The sequence below is a fragment of the Rattus norvegicus genome, chromosome 15 (genome assembly GCF_036323735.1).
Source record: "Rattus norvegicus strain BN/NHsdMcwi chromosome 15, GRCr8, whole genome shotgun sequence".
Lineage (NCBI taxonomy): Eukaryota > Metazoa > Chordata > Mammalia > Rodentia > Muridae > Rattus > Rattus norvegicus.
The window spans coordinates 88,893,709-88,915,720 of record NC_086033.1 but is presented as its reverse complement, the minus strand read 5'-3'; the positions used below and the strand labels follow the sequence as shown (position 1 = coordinate 88,915,720).

General features: G+C 41.4%; 1 pseudogene; it reads right to left on the bottom strand.

Annotated features, from left to right (window-relative positions):
- Positions 1-2,467: 2,467 nt before the first annotated feature.
- Positions 2,468-3,586, bottom strand: Tra2b-ps6 (transformer 2 beta, pseudogene 6; annotated as a pseudogene).
- Positions 3,587-22,012: the final 18,426 nt, after the last annotated feature.

The window sequence follows — 22,012 nt, the reverse complement described above, 5'->3', positions numbered from 1 at the left end:
ACAGACAGAGAGAGACAGAGAGAGAGAGAGAGAGAGAGAGAGAGAGAGAGAGAGAGAGAGAGAAAGAGAGAGAGAGAGACAGACACAGAGACAGACACAGAGACAGACACAGAGACAGACACAGAGACACAGAGACACAGAGAGAGAGACAGAGTTAGAGAGAGACAGAGACAGAGAGAGTACTGGAGGCCAGAGAGTGAACCACTAGCCAAAGAACACACACTGGCTGAACCTAATCCTCCCTGCTCATATGTGGTGGATGTACAGCTTAGTCATCATGTGGGTCCCGAACAACTGGGGCTGGTGGTGGTGGCTGTCCCAAAGTCTGTTGCCTGTACGTGGGGTATGTTCTTCTAGCTGGGCTGCCTTCTCTGGCTTCAATGGGAGAAGATATGCCTAGTCTTGTAGACTTGGTGTGCCAGGGTGTGGGGATACCCAGAAAAGCCTCCATCTGCTCAGAGGAGAAGGGGAGGGGAGCATGAAGGAAGGATTGTGAAAGTGGGGACTAGGAGGAGGCAATGAGCAGGACTTAATGTGAATAAGTAAGTAAGTAAGTAAGTGAGTAAGTAAGTAAGTAAACAAAAAATAAAAGGAGTTGGTTGCAAGTTGCTAATGGTCTTGATCAGGGAGGAAACAAAGTACAGCAGGTTAGACTCAGGGATTTCTTTCTTCTGTTCTTTCTTTCTTATGCTAAAGGGAAAAGGAGACAAAGGTTGAAGAAAAAGGGAGAGGAGTGTAGAAATAATATGGGAATAATATGGAAATAAAGAGTAGACTGTTGAACCTACTTAAACTATAGAGCTATAGTGCCAAGAATCTTACCTTGGAATAGATCTTTATATAGTGGTAAAAAAAATTAAAGTTATATCTTGGTTAAGTAGCAATTCTTTTTAAGATGTCATAACTGTGCTTTTACTAAAACTTTAATGTTAAGTTCTAGTCCTTTTAAAAGCTGATATTATGAACTGTTTAGGATAACTAAGACATGAAAGTTAAACTTATGGTCAGAAAATTAAACTTCTGATTGTTAGATACTAGTTTAGTTAATTACAGAAATATGCTTCTGAGACTCAAGAGACAATAAATGGCTAGAAACAAACAATTCAGATATATTATAGATAGATAGAAGGTCTTTAAAAACCTCAGAGATCTAAATATGTTTTGTTAATAAAAGACCTTTTTTTAATTGGACAATGAGACCAGTCTGCTTCTGGTAGCACCCCCATTCTACTTCAAAGAATATGATAAACATTAGAGAACCTCCTTATGGAGTTTGCTTTTTATGTGGCAAGCTAGCCACCACACAAGAAACTGCCCTTGCCTCAACTAGTAACAGCATGCTATCCGAAATGGAGAAATGAGATGCAGGGAAGTGGACCACTGAGCTTCGCCAAGACAGCAAAGCAGTCCTTCATATTTCCTGTTTTACGGAATAGTCTGTCAGATATTCTAGGACAGAAAGCTGAAGAGGATGCTCAAATGACTCAGACATTTGGGACACTGTCCAGGAAGCCAACGATCTCTGTCATTTCTTCAGTTTCGGAAGCTGTTAATATTCATGTCAGGTAATATTCATTCCTTCTCTGATGGGGTTGAAGACTAGACAGTTACAGTCTCGCAACTAAGCTTAAAGATTTTTTTAGGATTTAGGAAAATATTTTAAGGTCTAAGAAGATGTTTTTAGGTTGGTAATGCAAGTTATGATGGAAATTGATTTAGGTACAGAACTCTAAACTCACAAAGATAGAATGAATTAGTAGAATTCTTTCTCCAAGGTTGCCATATACCTATGGATTGGACAATGCGGATGTAATCTTACCTGATGCTTCTCATAATTGCTGCCACTGCTCCCAGCTTATTATTGAAAGAGAAAGAGCCTTTTCGTAGACGAACAGTGGGAAATGTAAACAGAATCTCTGAGGACTGTTCAGAAGCATTCCCTGTCAATAAAAAAGCTGACTGGGCAATGAGCTGAGGCAGGGAGCAGGAGGTTGACCTTCCAGTAGGGAGACAGGAACTCTGAAATACAGTCATGTGCAGGACGAGTTTTACCTGAGCTTTGAGGAGACAGATGCATGAGGCTGTGTATCGATAGCCAGATATGCAGCAATCACAGAATAGAATAAATGGGTTAATTAAGTTATAAGCTAATTGGGGAACAAACTGAAACCTATGGCCTAGACATTTATTCATATATCATCAAATCTCAGATTCATCATTCCAGGAACTGCAGAGTGGGAAGAAAAGCCTGCCGTTACAGCTACGGATTAGGTGAGGGAAGTAATTTAAGGGAGGAAAGGTATATTATGGCTTATGTTTCTTTCTTTCTTTTTTTTTCTGAAAGAGAATTATTTTTATTTACTTATTTTTTGCTGATAACTCAAGAATTGTCCTTGTCAACCATTGAGATTTAGAAGAAACGTAAAAATCAAACTTGTTTATTGTTGCTTTTTACCATTTGGTAGCATTTTACACACAGGCTTCAATCTTCAGAGTACCCTGGGTTCTCTAGAAAAACCTTTTAAATGGAGTCAAAATTTGGACTATAAAAAAATACACGCAAAACATACTTTTCTGAAAACATGTAGCTTTGAACAAGCACCGAACTACACACAAGGAGAATGAAAAGAGCATTTCAACTCCACCAAAAGCAGTCATCATAAAAGGTGTAAAAGTCAACTAATGTCACCAGGCCCTGTTCACTTTTTAAACAGGAGACAACAGAAAATACTGTCCACAAACAATATCCCAGCTTTATGGTGGGTTTCAGGAAGTCTTCAACTTCATGCTTTAATAGCGACGAGATGAGTAGGATCGTGATCGAGGAGACCTGTATCCTCCAGCACTGTATTAAGGAGAAGGTGATGACTGCCTTCTGTAAATCTGATCCGTCTTGAGCTCCTCTCCATCCTCCTCCTCCATATGATCTGTTATAATAGTCACTGTTATCATGACCCTGATCATATCCTCTGTTATAACAGTTTCTGCGGTGTCATGAACTGCCAAAAGTGGGACTCCACATATAAATTCCTGGTATTGGGGTATGGGGCCTTTTTGTTACAGAGAAATTGACCCTAATTCGACATCCATCAAGCTCCATTCCACTGACAAGTTCTTTCGCTTCCTTGGAATCATCTACATTTTCAAAATACCCAAAGGCTCTTGACTGTCTAGACTGCTAGTAATATACAATAGACACCATCAGCAATGGGGCCATATTTAGTGAACACTTCTCTTAGATCTCTTTCTATTACGTATATGCTCAATACAAACACTCTAAGACAACAGTTGGAGGGCAGGATTTGCTCAGTTCCCAACATGACGCCTTGGAACAGACATGAGAGAATGACTGTGGCTGTGGCTGTGACTGTAGCGTCTGAGATAATCTCGGACATAAAATAATCTCTGGGACCATCTATGAGAGTGAGATCATGATCGTGATCTTGTACAATGCCTTCTAGAACTTCTTCTGGATCTAGACCTAGATTCCGATCTGGATCTTGACTTTGATCTAGAACTCCTTGAATCTTTCTTGGAGTGAGACCTTGCAGGCGTGTGCTGGGCAGATTTCCCCATCCGTGAGCACTTTCACTTCAGGAAGCAGAACGGGATTCCTGTCACACATGACTATGGGTTGCTGTCACTGCTGCGGCTGTTAAGCTCTCACGTTCCTTACAGAGGCTCTGCTGCAGCCTCGAGCGATGCCACACTTTGAGAGTAGCCCAAAGCCTACACGCTCCGCACCACCTCCGCATCGGTCTGTGGCTTATGTTCCATGCCTGTCATGGCGAGAAAATATGGCCACAAAGTCAGATGGTCACATGGCGTCTATAATCAGGAAGTAGAGTGATGTCTTCAAAGCTGACTAAGCCCGATTATTCATCCTGTGACTCTAGTCCGTGCAACGGTTTGTTAGCATGTAAGGTGGGCTTCCCACCTCAATTCATCTAGATAACCCTTCATAGGCATGGTAATGGCTTGTTGCTTAGGTGAGTCTAGATCCTGGGAATTTGATGCAGCCCATTTTAGGCAGCGCTAGAGAAATCCCACATACAAAGTTGGTTAAGGCTGTGGAACTTGGTAAACATACTAATGATAAATAATTACATCCCTATGTTATTTAAGAACAATAATAACCCTGGTCACTGAAGCTTTTGTCATTGTGGAAGATAGTATAGCTACCCAGGATGCCTGTAATTCAAATCCCAGAACCTGTAAATATATTCCATTCTGTGGCAAGGGAGAGTTAAAGTTACCGATGAAATTAAAGGCATTAATAACATCAAGGAGATTGTCAAATGGTCCCCGTGAAATCACAAGGGGTCTTTAAATGTAGAAAGAGGCTGAAGATTCAGAGAAAATATGATAACAGAGGTAGCTTGAGATTAATTAAATGTGAAAAAGGACACAATCAGACATTGTGACACAATCAGACTTTCAAGAAGTGTAGCAAGGTTCCAAAAGCCAGAGCAGGCAAGGAAATGGATTTCTTGCAAGAGTCTTTAGAAAGAACAACAAGGAAACCTTGATTTTTGGCCCTGAGACAAGTTTTAATTGTCTGATCTCCAAAACTAAAACATATATTTGTAGCTGTTTTAAGTCATTAAGATGTTTGTTTGTTAAAACAGTAGTTGCAAGTAAATACTGTTTAAACATAGGAGTCTTCTAATGGTCAATAATCCTGGGGAGAGTCCAACAAGAGTGAAAGGGACTTAGGAAATACATCTAAGATTACAACTTTCTTCTTTCTGGTCGCCGGAGCCTTTGTCTTAGATTCAATAGCATAGAGACAACTGACAGATGTTGTACAGTTGAAGACCAGACGTTGCTTCAGACTTAGGCCCAGAAGGAAGCAAAGACAAGGGAAGACCAAAGACAACAAGGAAGATTCCAACAAGAGTCAGAAGGAAGTACTTCAGCAGGGACTCAAGGAATAGATATTTGTTGTGGATGAACTTTACCCTGTCAGCGTCTGTCTCAGACAATGTTTATCAAAGAAGAATTATTCCTGAGCTAATATTAGAACACCGCCACCATGATTCATCCTAAGTACCAAACATAACTGTTGGTGGCCAGTCCCGACTTCATGAGCTGTCATGCCTCGTTTGTCTTCATAAGCACCACCATGTTACCCAGGCAAGCTCACCATTCTCTAGAAAACAAAATACTATTACTAGAAGAAATGTTGAGGAGCAAAAGAGAAACAGAAAAGTACAATTCATGGGATAGCCAAAACAGACAGGTCACTCAATCCAGTCACAACACTGAATGGTATCTGACTCACCAACACAGTCTGAGAGAATTAGAGATGACACAAAAGTCAAAGAGACAGACGCAGAGAACAGCCCCACTCTCTGACTTTTTTTTCTTTTATTGGATATTTTCTTTATTTACATTTCAAATGTTATCCCCTTTCCTGATTTCCCCTCCAAACTCCTCTACCCCATCCCACCTCTCCCTGCCTCTAAAAGGGTACTCCCTCAGCCACCCACCCACCCACCCACCCACTCCATTCTTCCTCTCTGCCCTGGCATTCCCCTACACTGAGGCATCAAGCCTTCACAGGACCAAGGGCCTCTCCTCCCAATGATGCTGGATAAGGCCATCCTCTGCCACAGCTGTGGCTGGAGCCATGGGTCGCTCTATGTGTACTCTTTGGTTGGTGGTTTAGTCCCTAGGAGCTCTGGGGGATCTGGTTGGTTGATATTGCTGTTCTTATGGGGTTATCCCTTCAGCTCCTTCAGTCCTTTCTCTAACTCCTCCATTGGGGACCCCATGCTCAGTTCAGTGGTTGTCTGTGAGCATCCCCCTCTGTATTTGTCAGGCTCTGGCAGAGCCTCTCAGGAGACAGCTATATCAGGCTTCCTTCAGCAAGCCCTTCTTAGTATCCGCAATATTGTCTGGGTTTGGTGACTGTATATGGTATGGATCCCCAGGTGGGACAATCTCTAGATGGCCTTTCCTTCAGTCTCTGCTCAACTCTCCAACTTTTAAGATCTAAAAAGGAAGGAAGGAAGGAAGGAAGGAAGGAAGGAAGGAAGGAAGGAAGGAAGGGAGGGAGGGAGGAAGATCAAGTAGAGAACAGTAGGCACACAGGGTGAAATGTCACTTTATTTTGTCATACTTCAGCCAGCCCACTTCGATCGAAAAAGCAAAGCAACGCAGAGCTTCACCCTAATACGTCATCCTCTTAAATTCTAGTATTCTAAATCTTTATCCACCTTAATGTATTTCCATATCAGAAGTTCTTGCTCTGCAAACTATTTTAGAGGGATCAAGGTGTGTGTGTGTGTGTGTGTGTGTGTGTGTGTGTGTGTGTGTGTGTGTAGCAATAGATGGAGGAAGGTAAGGAAAGAGGGAAAGGAAACACTGGAAGACATATACAGAGAAAACCCTCAACCTTTCTGTAATATTTTCTTTGTTCATTAAACATTTTGTTTATTTATATAATGCACTGTGGCCATCCGTCCTTATTTCTCTCCAACTCCAACCTTACCACATTCCCTCCCAAGGTCATAGCCATCATTTCCTTCCTTGTTTATGTTATTAAAGCCTGCTGAGTTCAGGTAGTGCTGTCCATATGCCCTTGGGTGTGGGGTCATCCACTGAGATATGAATAACTCACTAGCAGTCATGTCCCCAAAGGAGATTGACTCTCCCTCCCTCAGTAAACACCTAGTGTCAGTAGCTCTTTGCCAAGGGTGGGACCTTGGGTGCCCCTCCCCAATTCATGTTGGGATTTTGACTGGTGCGATATCATGTAGGTCTTGTGCAGCTAACCACGGCTGCTGTGAGCTAGTGTGTGCAACATCCACGTCATGTCCAGGAATCAGCGTTTCACAGGTCTCCTCCTTCTCTTGGAGCTTATGCATTCTTTCCCTTCCTCTGCTGTATTCCCTATGAAACCTTTAACACTGTAAGGTTTGCAAAGAGGTGAAATACTTAGAGGCCTGAGGTTCAATTATGGTGTTCTTCTAAAAATGGCTGCAAACTCCTGGGAACTTAGAGTTAACTTATAGGTAACAGTGTAGATACAGTGGTAGCATAGAAGGCACTTCTAGACAGCCTAGAATCGTTCCAAATGTACTGAGTTTATGTTATTGTATCATTCAGTCCAAAAGTTCAGGGCTGTTTGGGCTCAACTTTGAACTCTAAGCTACAGAGAAACAGAGTGAAAATGACAAGTTCCTATTCTTTTGATAGTCCCTAAGAAACAGAAAAGGATAATGGCAGTAGGACAAAGATCTCATGTAGGTAGTTGGTGAATTCCTCTGTAACACTAACTTTAAGAGATCTCATCTATCATCTAAATCTATTACAGTGAATGAAGAACCAAATAAACTGAAGGAAATTATTTTGGTGTGGCACTACCATTGCTCAGATGTTGGAGATGATGTGATGTCACTCATGGTGTTACCATATCATGACATTCACTAGGAAGCTACTTAAGGCCTGCTTATGTATGGATGACAAATATGAACAAAACCATGCATTTTGATGTATGGACCAAGAATTGTGTTCCTCATCGAGAACTAAACAGCTTGCTACCATCACTGGAAAGTCACTATTTCGAATGGTAGATTTCGGTCACGATTTATTTCATGCCCTTTGACAGGGTCATAAAAATCTGTGGCAGGAGATTATTCTCGAGATTTTGGCTCATGTTGTGGGTTGAGACATGCTTTACCAAAATGCACCCTGAGGTTCTAATTTCTAATACCTCAGGAATTCTAATTTTTAGTAGTTGAAAGAGTATTTGAGATGGGGTGATCAAAGAAATAACAAAAATCAAGATCACTGTGGTACATCTTAATCTAATATGACCCATGTAGGAAACATAGATCAGAGCACAGACAGCTATAAATGGAAGATCACATGACGATGAAGAGAAAAGATGGGGATTTGTAGGCCAAAGAGAGAGGTCTGGGAATAACCAACTGTGGTGACACCTTGATCTTGGATTTCTAACTTTCAGAAAGTTGGAAAAGATATTTCCAATGATTAAGGCAAGATTTCTTAAACTTTTACAAATCATGATCCTTTTCCTAAAAAAAAATATTGCATGAACTTCAGGTATGAAATATACAAAATGAACATTTGTTAATCATAAAAATTTATTTTAAGACAACTCTTTAGTATACATATGATTTTTACAACTCATTAAAGATGGACACAAGCCTAGTATGGTTGAGAAAAATGTGCTTCTTTCCTTTTATATAAATAATTAGATGTTGTGATGACTGAATATTTGATACTGGGCACAGGACATAGATATTTTGATTTTATAATCATCAATGCTGCAAATGTCACCTTGTATAAATATTATGCAGTTCAAAGTGGCAAAAGTGTGTGTAGGATCATTCAGAAATTGCTGGAAATTCTGTATTAATCCAAAGTGAAAGATCAGTTGATGAGTTTTTCTGGAATTCAAGTCAATGCAACAGCAATTATTAGAACCAAACAGAATCATACAACTCATTCCAAAGATGCATAATTTGATACTTATAGGCTGAGGAATGATGGTAGGAAAGTACCACACGCCTGTCTTGTGTAGCAAAGCCATTGTGTTTCATAAGAAGATGAGGATTAACCAGTGCGGTCTGTGGTAGTGCATTGAGGAAGCCTAGCAAACTAGTGTAGCTAGCATACATCACCTTACTTTTCCTAATTTATGAGCATCCGCTAAAATAAAACAAAACAAGAAAACAAAGGCAGAGTTAGTGTGGTCCCTCATGCAGCTTTCCTCAATGTGGATCCTTCTAGAAAGATAACCTCCTTCAGGAGTATTGATATTCCAACCAGTAAGTTCTGCTATACTGTCAGGCCTAGAGGAAACAAGGGGGGGGGGGGCTGTGTCTCGCGTGTCTTTCTACATGAGAGTAAAGGAACAATTAGGGAAAATTGTTCTGGGTCATTAAAATGATGCGTAGAGCATACTATGTAACCGAAAACGGTGAAGCGGGGTTGGGGGACACCCAGTAATAAAAGATGAATATTCAAGACAAAGGTCATCAAACTGCAGTAAGGAGGCTGCATGAGTGCATTCTTCGACGGAAGCGTCTTCCGTTGAAGTCATTGCTTCCAACATCATTGAGCAACAGAGCGAGATGTACCAGAAAAGTTTTGCCCACAATAATTAAATTCTACAACACGATTCTCACATTAGAAGCCATGCTACAGACCACAAAACTACACGGAAGACGCGATCTATTTTGCCTTTAATTCTTAACAGCGAGAGTTCATTCTCTACTGTAAAACTCCCCATCGAGGCAGCTCTGCCTCCTGCTCTCATCGGCTCTTTTCCTTCTGGTTTCCACGCCTCCCCGGGCCCCTCCTGCTAGCTCTAATTCGAAATTACTCTGGTCTCCTGGCATTGTTCTGACATTTGTCTGGCAGAACATAAAACAACAAACATGTTCAATTTGAGTGGTTTCCTGCAATGTTATTCTATCAAACTGGCCATTTCCAAAAGGATTTAGAATGGAGCATACAATTCCTCAGACACAAGGAAGCCTGACAGGGATTGCCAAAGCAGTCTATGCCTCTAACAGGCTTGCTCTCTGCACGTAGGAAAGTGCCCCTTTCTCTCCGCTTGCTTTTTTTGTGCTTTGTATTCAGATTTCAGCTACTTTCTAGGAGCCACAAAACAATCTACGAAGCACTTTTTTTTTCCCCAGGGCCTTGCGCTTCCTAGGTAAGCGCTCTACCACTGAGCTAAATCCCCAGCCCCTCTATGTAGCACTTTGAAACTCGGTGTTTAGGGTATCTGGGTAGGCATGGTGCATGGAGATTAAAAAAAATATATTTTCTTTTCTCCAGCAGACAAATAAAGTAAGGAAAGGTTCATCAAGATGTGTCAATTGCAGCTAATGGACTGGTAGCCCCACATCAAGGAGCAGATGGAAAATTCATTAAAATGGACTGTATTTATCCCTTGTATAGCTGTTTCTTGCTTCATTGCCCACATATGACATTTCCAAGATGGTGGCAGCTTTAGAAATTTTAGGATTTGATTGTGGTCTGGCTCGAATTCAAATTATAGGGTCTGAAATTGATCAAATTAGACATCCATTGCCCCAGGCAGGAAGAGTATGTGCCAATGTCAATGGTGGCAAGATGCACTGTAACACTAAGCTAACACAGAGGGCTGTAAACACGGCAGGCTACAAACACGCAGGGTCCCTGCTACTCACTTCACGGCCGCAAAATGTTAAGGCTTTGAGACCGTAACAGGTTAGCGTGTCCTGATGGTATCATTGCAACTCTGAGAAGGTCAAAATCCTTCTCAGGATGGGCTTCTTGTGAGCCGTTTTATGCAGATAGCAACCAAATCCTTCCTGTGATCTGGTTTCTCCCACAGTTAGTGCATTCATTCTTATACTTCATTGTCATATTTTGGCACTGGGTTAAAAGACGTTTCAATCTTTTGTTCTAAAATAAGAGAAAAGGAGTTTATGGATCACGAGTCAGGGATGATCTGAATAAACAAGGCTTCACTATGGTTTGATACAGTGATACAAACCTCTCTCATTTTACTTCCCTTCACATGCTGTCTCATATCCTGAAATCCAGCAAGCAGAAATGACTTCCAAAACAACCTTTGGGCTCCATGCTGTGTGACAACATGGCCTTTTTGGCAAAGCAACTTGGCATCAGGCAGTGTCCTCAATAATGTGTTGTAAACAGTTGTAAACTCCTTCACTCTGGAAGGGGTCCCATAAGTCTGCCTTCTTCTAAATCCGAGACCCACTGGCCATTAGAGCAAAGGAAAATTACTTCTGTCCCTAGCCATAGTCCTTATGATCATTGATCTCTAATCTGCTTCTTCTGACTGACTCTAAAGCACACCATTTCTTGAGAATGAGAATGAGCAAAGCGTGGTGGTGTAGGAAGAAGTTAACAGACCAGTAGTCAGTTGCCTGGCAATTCTGTCTGCTTGGCAGCTCACTGCGTGCCCTTGATCGAGTCACGATACCTCTAGGGAGTTCAGTTTATTCAACCGCTCATCAAAGAAAACTACAGCCATGCTTAATCAACGGTGTGGTCATTGAAATCTCATGATGAAGCTCTTTTAAAAATTGATTTAATACTATCGGTTATCATTAAAACAATGGCATGGGGTGTCTGTAAATCTATTTCTCTTGTACACATAAATGCCGCCTTGCCTTCTTGACAGTTTTACAGATGTTGTTTTATTATGTGAGTGTGGACCAAAAGACTATCTGGGGAGTTTGGCACTTTTCATTGGTCTTGGATATGCACTAGATCTCAAAGAACTCTGTGAACTGAACAATTGTTCTGAGCCTTGCTGTTTAGAATGTGCAACCTAAGAAGAGACAGGCATGATGACCTTTCACATGTCTTCCAGTCTGTTGTTCTGTAAATTATTTCTCTCCTCAGCCTGGCAATTTTGGGAAATTCAATAAAAGCAAATGTAGACGCATTCACAGTGAGTTTCTGCCTTTTGCGTGGCCACATGCTTGCCTTAATCCTGGAACTAGAACCCTAGGAAGTCTCAGAAGAGAGTTGTAGAGAAGTTAGTGATTGTAGAGACTGACTTTCCATTATTGGAAGTTTGGAAAGATATACCTATTTCTGTGTATCATGTCAGTGGTTATGTGTATCTTACAGTGGCTTCTCTTATAGTTGCACATCTTTTAGTTGCTTCTCGCTCTATCCTATAACTTCTGGTCTTCTAAGAATGCCTCCCTGAACCCTGGGTAGTAACCACCCGACTTTCATCACCACTCTCTGAGCTACTGTGGGTGTGGCCAGGATGTCTGATATGGGTAGGGTTCTTCTTAAAGAAAAGATAAGACTATAATACCATCTAGCTGTAACAAACTATGTGTTGTTCTGAAATCTAGTCCCAAAGGATTGAACTTTTCTTAGCCCACTGCAGATAGCTATCAAATCAAATGCTCAGTTTAGACATCTTCAGCCTGAAAGGTTATGGGAGCTCAGGACAAGTAGTTTTATTAGATCTCCAAGTCTGTGCTGCTCCAACTGTATTTCTGGCTTGTGTTTTGTTCATCTTTAATCCACCCCAAAAATTTAATAAGAAAAGCATGCTTCTATTAAAACAATATTGAAGTTGTCTTTCTTTTCATATGTTTATTTTCTCGGTCTCTAAGTTTAAGTTTTATAAAAAATATTTGTTTTATTTTTGTAGACAAAGAAAACTAAAATACACACAGAGATAGACATTGACCCTGAAGTACAGAATGAGCAATACCTCTAAATAAATTCATTTCAGAAAAGATTTAAAACAGAGCAATGAGACTAAGAATACTTTGAGGATATATTTTTAAATACTGCATTTCAAATATCTGTCTGTCTATTCATCTGACTATATGTCTGTACATCTATCTATATGTCTGTCTATCCTTCTATCTATTAATACATGCACATACAATTTATATATACAATTTACATATGTTGGTATATCTTGTTTTCAATAAATAATTTAACTTTTCTAATCACCTTAGGTAGTTACTGCTTTCTCACAAATTGTCTTTTACCTAGGAGTTTAGACATTTTTTAAGCTCTGGGTTTGTAATTTTTTTAATTGGGTATTTTCTTCATTCACATTTCAAATGTTATTTCCTTTCCCAGTTTCCCCTCCGAAAACCCCCTATCCCCTCCCCCTTCTCCCTGCTTCTATGAATGTGCTCCCCCCACCTACCCACTGTTGCCTCCCTGCCCTGGCATTTCACTACACTGGGGCATCAAGCCTTCATAGGACAAGGGCTTCTCCTCCCATTGATCCCAGACAAGGCCATCCTCTGCTACATATGTGGCTGGAGCCATGGGTCCCTCCATGTGTATTCTTTGGATGGTGGTTTAGTCCCTGGGAGCTCTGTGGGGTCTGTTTGTTTGATATTTTTGTTCTCCCATGGGGTTGCAAACTCTTTCAGTTCCTTCAGTCCTTTCTCTAACTCCTCCATTTGGGTCCCCCTGCTCAGTTCAACCTCTGTATTTGTCATACTCTGGTAGAGCCTCTCAGGAGACAGCTATATCAAGCTCCTGTCATGTCAGCACGCACTTCTTGGCATCAGAAGTTTGTATGTTTGGTGTTTGTATGAGATGGATCCCCAGGTGCTTCAGTCCTTCTTGGAAGGGGGAACAAAATACTTAGGGGAGGTAGAGGGTGAGAAGGACTTGGAAAAGAGGGGAGGGAGGGGGCAAAAGAAGGGCAGGATCAGGTATAGAAGGAGACTGGGTTGATATACAGAGAGTCAGGAATTTGAACAGAGGTGTGTAGCATTGGGGGATGGGAAACTAGGGGTAGCCACCAGCAAGTCCCAGTTGCCAGGAATGCAAGAGGACCCAACAGGGATGAGAGTAGTTGAAATGCCCAACAAGTGGGAGGGAGAACATGTCCAGAGGTTAGATGAGGTCCCCGGTTGGGTGATGGGGCCACCCATGCACATGACTTTTTTTTTTTTTTTTTTTTTTTTTTTTTTGAGACAGGGTCTCTCTATACATCCTTTACTGGGTTGGAACTCACTAGGTTGACCAGGCTGGTCTTGAACTCACAGAGATGCACCTATCTCTGCCCCCCAAGTGCAGAGTGTTTCACCACATCCAGCTGCCATGACTGATTTTTTAATGGTGACGAAAGCAACACGTTGCTCCTACTCTTCCCTTACTCCAGTTTTTGCTGGAGACTGACACATGGGAATTCTTCCAGTCAACACGGTAGTTCCAAAAACAGGTAAGATTTTGTTCAGAAAACTGTCTAGTGGGTCTGATGCCCTTTTCTGGCCTCCTCAGGCATAAGGCTTACCCACGGTACACATGCATACATGCAGTCGAGCACTCAGACACATAAAATAATTCTAACAAATTTCTTTCCCTCCAGAACAATAAATTATAACAATCTTTGAACCTATTAAAACCCTCCATGTCCTTTGACCATTGTTCTGTCAAAGCCTGAGTTTGAATTTGAACACATTTAGGTCATCTCTAGCCAACAGAGCGCACTGGAGGGCTCAGTGGGCTGGGTCTGAAGTCCTGGCTTTATAGGAGGCACACTTTACATTTTCTGTCTCATTCTAAGGGAAGTCACAGGGAAAAAATTCTGACCACATGGCACCTACATTTATGAGAGCCCAAGCAAGTCATGTTAATTGGTCCTACGCAGGCAGACATGCTTAACTAGCCTCTACCTGCTTTAGGCATTCCATCTCAGGAACCAAAACATGACAGAAGACATCTTTAGGGCGTATCTAGATCCAGTTACCATCTCACCACAACTGTCCAAGAACTCCCAGTTTGGTTCATTAATCTCCCAAATTTGTGAGCTGATAATGAACTATTGCCTTCAGTGTTGAGTTTGGGGATTGTTTCCCATGAGGATCCCCCTTCTCCTGTCTCTTCTAAGTTACCCAAGTGGCTTCAGCTATTTGTAAGCAACATGTCTATCTCCTCTTTCCCCTTTGTGACAACCTCCTTCTCCAAACCTCAAAAGGCCATGCAGTTGTTACACCTTCTGATTCAACCTTTCCTTTACGAGATGCTTTCTTATACAGATATTTATATATCAACCAGATAAATCTATAGCAAATGGAAAGGAACTTCAGGTGTGCTCTTCTTCTTCTGCTACTGTACAGATGAGAAAACAGAGGTGAAGAAAGATAAAGCAACTAAGACTAAAGGAATGGTAACTAAAGAGCTGTAGCTTAATCTCAAAATTCTAGCTCCTGAGTTTGGAGAACTTTCATGGTTTGCCTCTACCTAACATGTTTTCTCCTCATTCATGAGAGAGTTCCTTGTAGGTACCAGGAATCCCCTGCCAGGTCTCAGCCCTCTAGGTAGTTCCTTAAGGAACTAACTAGGCACAGATCAATTGAGTCAGACAGCTTGTCTCCACTTGGTATCCACACAGGTCAAAATTTATTTTCCCTGTTTTATTTTGGGAACAATATGTACAGATATTGAAAACAATCTTTTTTGAAAAAGAAAATTGTTCTTTCGAAACTGTATTGAATGTTTTTTAATTTCCATTATTTTTCTTTAATTGAGAATAGATATTTTCCATAAAATAACATTGAGTAGTTTCTCCTCCCCAATATTCTCAGAAGCTTGAGTTGTGCCTCATACATAAAAATGGAATGTACCGAGTATTTCCTGAATGAATGAGCAAATCCTGATCAAGATTGATCTTGGTGGACAGTTTGCTTCATGACTACTTTACTAGCATTAGAGGGACAATGTTTAGGTCATGCCAATAGAGATTGGTACCTTTCAATTATGCATAGTTATGTACCTGGATCTACCCCAGCTCCTAAAAGTATACTATGACTAAGAAGGGAAGTGGTTTCAATAATTTCCTCAGGAAGAGATAGAAGTGCTAAATGTTTGTATACTCTTAGTATGAGCTTAGTGTCAAAAACTAATCATATTTAGAAGTCAGATGGTAGGTTTTGAGTGACTGAGATGATTTTTTGAAACATTCAATTTTTTTTTGTAATTTCACATGTACCCCAATCACTCATCTCTCTGACCCCCTATATCACCTTTGCAACCTCTCCCCAAAAGAAAACTAAGTGTGTAAGCTATGGTATGTCACGAGTGCCACAGATTATCCCTTTTGCTAAACAGCTTTTCTTGTAAATGTTCATTGCAGTGAGCCATTTGGTCCAGTTCAAGGCTCTTGACTTCTGCTATACTCTCAGTACTGAATCCTCACTGGGACTTCCCTTGGATAGTCTGTTGTTGCTCTGTGTTGTGGAGATCCTGCAGCTTTGGATCTATAGGACAGTCCCCTTCACATGCTCCAGAATGTCACAAATGTGGTAGATGTTGGGTGGGCCAATTCAAAGCCCTAGGTCTGGGCCTTGGTGGTAGCTGAGTTCGTCAGCCTGACAGCTCCATTGTACCCATACCACCAATGTGAGCTCTCAACACTGTCCTAGCTCAACACTAGCTAACCCGTGCGACAGCTGCCAAAGGGCAGGGTCTGCTCTCCTGAGTGCTGTAGGTGATGCGGAGTAGGGTCAGCTAGCTTGTCCTTGTGCCCTTAGGGACAGCTCATCTACAATGCCCAGGTGAGGAGTAGGGCCAGCTCTTTTGGGTGCTGCAACTGGTAAGGAGCAGGGCCAGCTCTACACAGCCATCACACATCATCGACAAGGCTCCAGGGAGCAGCCCAGACCAGGGATGTCTGCGTGGCCTTTGGTGGTAACAGACTTTTGCTGCTGCAGAACCATTGGCCCAGACATGGTCCATGGTAGCAGCTCATGCCAAGATCTCACTGTGGCTTCAGGGGGTATCCCTGGCTACTCAGATCAGGACATAGCCCTCTCCTCACCAGTCTTCACTCTGCCTGTCTTCATTGTACACACCATTCTGCTTTTCTTTCTCTTCTATCTCTCCACCCCTTACTTGTGGATCTTAGTGATGGTATTTGGGGACTCTCAGTGTCTGGGGGTTGTCTCAGGGGTGTTCTCCCAGGCAGTGCTGCATGATACCAGCAAGATGGGCTTTCTAAACAGTTACTGAAGGGATCGTTTGTTTGTTTTTTAAACAAAATAAAATACAATAGGATTAAAAAACAAGCAAAAACAAAAAAACTCCACATCACCTTGAAGTTGGATGAGGTAAACCAATAGAATGAAAAAGGCACCAAGAGAAGTCACAAGACCCAGAGGACCTGTCACAGACCCATGCCAGCCTTGTGCTTGCTACTTTAGTCTCTGTGCATTCAGATGAGCTTTACTCGGCTGATTGAGAGGGTCTTGCTCATCTGATGTCTTCCGTCCCCTCCGGCTCTTACACTCTTTCTACCTGTCCCTCTGGGTGGGTAGGGGGAGTTTCCTGAGTTCTGAGGGGAAGGGATCTGATACACCCCATTTAGATCTTTGAGGTTCAAGGTCTCATTCTCTGTGCAATGTCTGGTTCTGGTCTCTGTGTTTGTTCCCATGTGCTGCAGGAGAAAGCCTTTCTGATGATGCCTGAATAAGGCATGGATCTGTGAGTATAGCAGAATATTATTAGGGGCCATTGTGTTGTTACCTTTTTTTTAGACCAGTAGTCATAGGTTTTATACGATGCTATCTCTGGGCTATCTAGTCTCATGTTTTTGGTTACTCAAGCAGTATCAGGTACAGATGCCGTCTCATGAAGTGGGCTTTAAGTGAAATCAGACATTTGTTGGTCACGCACACAAACTTTGCACCACCATTGCCCTAGTGTATTTTGCTGTCAGAACAGACTGTATAGGAAAGGTTTTGTGGCAGGTTTTGGTGCTTACATTTCTCTTTTGGTGGCCTGTAGAGGACTTGTACCAAAGCTCCTAGAACATAGGGGTGAAAGGTCTATGTAGGCACCAGCTCACCCTTCTCCTGTTCAGTGTTGTATAGATGTTATCGTTAGCAATGGACCCTTGCTATAAGTTTGTGGACATTAACCTATTGTCTTGGCAACAGCCTGGGTTGTTTGTAGGTTCTCATGGGGCCCCTCTGGCCAACAACACATTTAGATGTAACTCAATTTCAGTACTGGAAGCTTCTTTTAGTGACAAGAGATGGTAATTTGGGGTTCTGTTTTCCTCATTATTTGGAAACTTCATTAGGATCACCTTTATGTATTTTAGGAAGTTTCCACTGCAGTAGGTTTCCATGCCTTTCCTCAATTTCCTCCCAATTCTAGCTGGCTCCCCCTTCATCCTCTCCCTCAACTGTTTCCTCTCTCCCTTTGCTCTGATTCTCCAGTTCCTGCCCTCCACTGTGGTCTACCCCTAAAATCTCTTCTACTTCTCCCTCCCAGGGAGATCCATATGCCCTGCCTATCCTCTATACTTAACCTCTCTGGATCTATGTATTATAGCTTGGTTATTGTTTAGTTAGTGGCTAATATGCCCTTATATGTGAATATAATACAATATTCATCTTTCTGGGTCTGGGTTAGGTTACTCAGAATGATTTTTTTTTCTAGTTCCATTCATTTGCCTGCAAATTTTTATGATGTTATTTGTTTTAACAGCCAAGTACCATTTGATTGTGCAAATGTACCACATTTTCTATATCTGTTCTTCAGATGAAGGACGTCTAGGTTGTTTCCAGTTTCCGACTATTATGAATAAATCTGCAGTGAACATGGCTGAGTTACTGTCCTGGTAATAGGATGAAGTATCCTTTAGGTGCTTACCCGAGAGTGGTATAGCTGCCTCCTGAGGTAGATTGATCACCAGGTTTCTGAAGAACCACCATACTGATTTTTTTATAGTAGCTGCACAACTTTTAATTCCCACCAGCAATGTAAGAGTGTTCTCCTTTCTTCCTTGCCACATAAGCTGTCACTTGTGCTATTGATCTTAGTCATTCTGACAGGAGTAAGATAGAGTCTCAGAGTCATTTTGATTTGCATTTTCCTGATGGTGAAAGGGTTCATTTTGGCTTATATTCTACAGGAGGCAGTTCAAAATGTCAGGGAAGACAAAAAAGCAGGAGAAAGAGGTCGCATGGCATCCTCAGTCCTCAGTTAGGGTGCAGAAAGGTGAATGCTTTCTTTGCTTGCTTTTTATCCAGCCAGGACCCCAGCCCACGAGACAATGGTAACTGAATACATGGTATGTCTACATACAGAGGTATGCTTCCATGGTGATTCTAAATGCAGTCAGGTTAACAACCATGATTAACACATCATTCATCATAGGAAAATGTATGGAAATAGAATCGCCTTAGTAAGTTATTTACCCCCTAAAATGCCGGTTACCTTTCACATATTACTTCTTCTTGGCTCACATTTCTTTTATGAATTCACCAGATTCACTCTTCTCCCTCCCAACTATTTCTCTTTGCTTGCAAATCCACAAAAGATTTTACTAAGTCATGACATACCATTATTCATTCTCTCTCTAGTCATCTTATTTCTTGACTTCATTCTATTTCCTGTTTTCCTTCTTGCTACAGGTTTGGCCCTTTCTGCAGTGTCCCTAGACTCTGAAGTCGCTAGTCCCCAAGTCTCAAGTTTCATCCTTGTCTACCTCCTTGCCTGTCCTGTCACTTAAAGCAGTGTTCCCACAGCAGAAAGCTGATCTTGCTACTTCTAAATCTAGGGATTCAGATTCCACATCTTGTCTGTGAAGCCTGTAATTGGCTCATGAATAAATGATGCTTCATACGGATAAAGCATATCTTTAAATGATTTAACAATCTAGATAGCCTGCTCGATGCACTGGGGTCTATGAAGTATGAAGCACTCATTTAAAAATATTCCCTTACATCAGGAAGGGATTATCCTGAACTATTTATGTGAGAGGCATAAATAACCGTATCCATCCAATTAAGTATCAGTTTCAAGCCATTGTCTTCTGTAACATACAAAGCTCTCCTGGCACAGGGCTTGGCTGCTGCTGCTTTTACTCCGCCTGATCAGTAGTGTTTGCTTCACTCCTATTTTTAACGTCATAATCATCTCTCCCTAAATACAAAACATGCATCGCATGAATATACGAAGTGTTCTACAGCTTAATGTGTACAGATGCTTTTACCAAGTATTTACCACATACTAATTTGTATCCTGCAGATAGCCAGGGAAAAAATGCAAAGGGCTTTAATTTCATGAATACATAACAAAAAAATAAAAGACCAGCTAATGCCTCAAAAATTGATCTTGACATAATATCCCATTATACTGCTATGAAAGTATTTCAGCAAAGATGAAATGGTTAAAATGATGTAAAATCTGATCATAGATAAAAATAAAGTAATTTCTTGAAAATAAGTAATTCCAGGTTTTAGAAGGAAGGCACAAAGGCTTTTGGGTTCTCTGAATATGACATATAACTTTATCTAGAATAAATAAATTGGCGATAGTGTTCCCTAATATGTAAATAACTTTTCTTCATAGGAAAAGTTGTCTTCCAGGTGGACAAAGCTATATTTTGATGGTGTGCTTGAGAAAACCCATCATTATTTCTTGTACTGCATTGACTCTGATACATTTGCTTCATTCATAAGAGTTCTATGCTACAGTGCTAAGTTCTTGTGTACTGAGAAGAAAATATCAGGTGACCAAGGAGGATACACTATCTCCTCAGGTGTTAGTCAATAGAGGGGAGTTCAGCTGAGCTGAATTGAGTTGAATAATACACATTGTATACAGAATTTACAATGGCCAGACAGCTTTAAGAAAATCAAAGACCAGATGATGCACTTCCAACCCCTCAAAATGAGTCGACCTTGGAGGCAATAGAAAGGCTCAATGATAAACGTTCCAGAGAATTTCCATGCAGAGAGAAAGTGGTGAGTGAGAGGCAGATACAAAATGTCTTTCCTTCTTTCAGGTTTCAAGAATAACTGGTCCTCAGTAGATGATTTGGAATGAACTGGAGGAGACACATTCATGGGGAAACATGGAAGAGATGAGCTAAATGATATAATATGATCAAAATATATGGAACACATCACAGGAACGAGCCTGAAGGAGCATACCTAGAGAGGTGCTTAACAGAAGGAGATCTATGGAGTCTTAGAAAAGCCACATAGTCAATGGATAGTTTAAAGGTCTCCTTTTCATTCTTAAGACCTCGGTTTTTATTAAACCTGCACTATAAAGAGGAAGACGAAGAGGAAGAATAAGAAGAGGAGGAGGAGGAGGAGGGAGAGGAGGAGGAGGAGGAGGAGGAGGAGGAGGAGGAGGAGGAGGAGGAGGAGGAAGAGGAAGAGGTCCTTAAGGATCTCTCCTGTAAGGATACTATGAAATGCCACATAAAACATATTTCAGGGTTAATTATTAGATTCCCTTTCCAGACCTCCTAAGAACCAATAAAATATGAAGGAAAAAGGATGAGGAAATGTGAGATGTTCACAACAGATAGGCAGCTAATAAACGAGCCAAAGTTAAACTTACACCTCACACATCAGATGCTACTTGGAAGCGGTCATGGAATGCACAGATACAACCTTTCAGGCCATTGTAAACTGGGTGATCCTAGCCAAGCTCATGGATGATTCTCGAAATGAACCCAGGAGATACTCACCTTAAAGGTTAAATAGCAAAATGGAGAGAGAGGGGGGGGGGAGGGAGAGGGAGAGGGAGAGGGAGAGAGAGAGAGAGAGAGAGAGAGAGAGAGAGAGAGAGAGAGAGAGAGAGAGAGAGAGAGAGAGAGAGAGAGAGAAACGTCCTGTAGGTCTGAGAAGAAAGAGGAGAAGGCTTTTGTTTTAATTCTGCTTCTGGGAGAGAATAAATTAACCTCCGGGACATTTGTAACCACAGAGAGGTTCTTAGGTATTCAGAAAGCAAACAGCAGTGCCAGCCAGCCCTGCCTGGGGATTTATGAATGGACAGGAAGAGCAGATGGTGAAAGGGATGTCCTCCCATTTAAGGTTTCTTCATCTGGTGCCTGTGGCGTTTTGTAAATCTTTAAAAATTTTAATACAAGGAAACGTCTTTGCTAAACCAAAGTCAAAGCTTTCCCTCACTACTCTTTGACTAACTGCTAATTGCTTTTAAATTTCTTTTTTTGGGGGGGTGCAGGAAGCTTTTCTGAGACTTTTATATTAATTTCTTATTTTAATTTCACTTGAGAGTATGAAGGATGATTCCTCACAACCTAACTGGTAGGTCTTGGGGCCATGTCTGGCACCCACTGATCCGACGTTAAAGAAACAGACTGAGCATTCCACCCTCCACCCTATCTTCATCTTTCTCTTCTTTTCCATTTCAAGGTTTTCTAATTCCTGAGTTTGAAGAGAAAGTTGAGCAGATACAGTCTTATCAAGAGGAGGAATGATCTTTCCCAAGGAAGAGGTCTCTAATTAGCCATCCTAAGTGGTTTGCCATGAGATCTGACACACACAAGTAAATATTCTACCGACTGTGCAGGTTGCATTTAGGTAAATGTATTCATTCCTCTGTGAAGCGTGTGTGTGTGTGTGTGTGTGTGTGTGTGTGTGTGTGTGTGTGTGTGTATGTGTGTGTAATAACACTTAAAGAGAAAGAAGCCATGTATTTGATAGAGATCAAGAGGAATGCTTGGGATAGATTCGAGTATGGAAATGTA